Source organism: Ovis aries, chromosome 18 (assembly GCF_016772045.2).
Source record: "Ovis aries strain OAR_USU_Benz2616 breed Rambouillet chromosome 18, ARS-UI_Ramb_v3.0, whole genome shotgun sequence".
Taxonomy (NCBI): domain Eukaryota; kingdom Metazoa; phylum Chordata; class Mammalia; order Artiodactyla; family Bovidae; genus Ovis; species Ovis aries.
In genome coordinates this window covers 26,072,499-26,073,307 of record NC_056071.1, presented here as the reverse complement: position 1 = coordinate 26,073,307, position 809 = coordinate 26,072,499, and the positions used below count along the sequence as shown (strand labels likewise).

General features: G+C 45.2%; 1 pseudogene; it reads left to right on the top strand.

The window, feature by feature from the left end:
• Positions 1 to 437: 437 nt before the first annotated feature.
• LOC114109137 (U6 spliceosomal RNA) lies at positions 438 to 535 on the top strand (annotated as a pseudogene).
• Positions 536 to 809: the final 274 nt, after the last annotated feature.

Below are 809 nucleotides of genomic sequence, written 5' to 3'. Positions count from 1 at the left end.
GCATCAGGGCTGAAAGACTGACGGGTGCCACAAGGGCTCCTGAATGTCCACTGTGTGTCTTCACTCCAAGCCCCCATGTTCATGAAGGATATTGTTTCCTCTCACTGCTGTGTTATGGAAGGCTTGTGTCAGGACAGAAAGATGATCCACATGTGGGCCAGGGCTTCTAGAAGCACACCTGGTGGCGTAAATTAGAAATGAAAGCATGTTGTGATCACTTCAGTAGCTCCTGCACCAAAACTGGGCTTCCCAGGTGGTGCAATGGTAAAGAACTCGCCTACCAATGCAGGAGATGTGGGTTTGATCCCTGGGCCGGGGAGATTTCCCCAGAGGAGGAAGTGGCAACCCACTCCAGTATTCTTGCCTGACAACTCTCATGGACAGAAGAGCCTGTTGGGCTGCAGTCCATGAGGTCACAAAGAGTCAGACATGACTGAGCAAGCATGCACGCACCAAAATTGAAAGAATACTGAGATTATTAGCATGGCTCGTATGCAAAGATGATACAGAAATTTGTGAAGCATTCCCTATTTTTGTACACCTGAAACAATAATAATATTGTAGATCAACTATAACTCAGCAAAAGAAAGACAAGGAATTTGCATTTATGAAAGGGAAAAACTAAATAATTGGAAGTTGCATTAGTCTCATTTTTTTAAAAGAATCTGAAACGATCTTTAAGAACCTGGATATATCTTGAACAGAATGGGAATCAGGTGGTAGCGAGAGAACCTCAGCCTGCCAGACCATGAAGCTGTGTGTTTGGTGAGGGTAGACACGTTTGCTGGGTAGCACAGGTGCTTAGACGT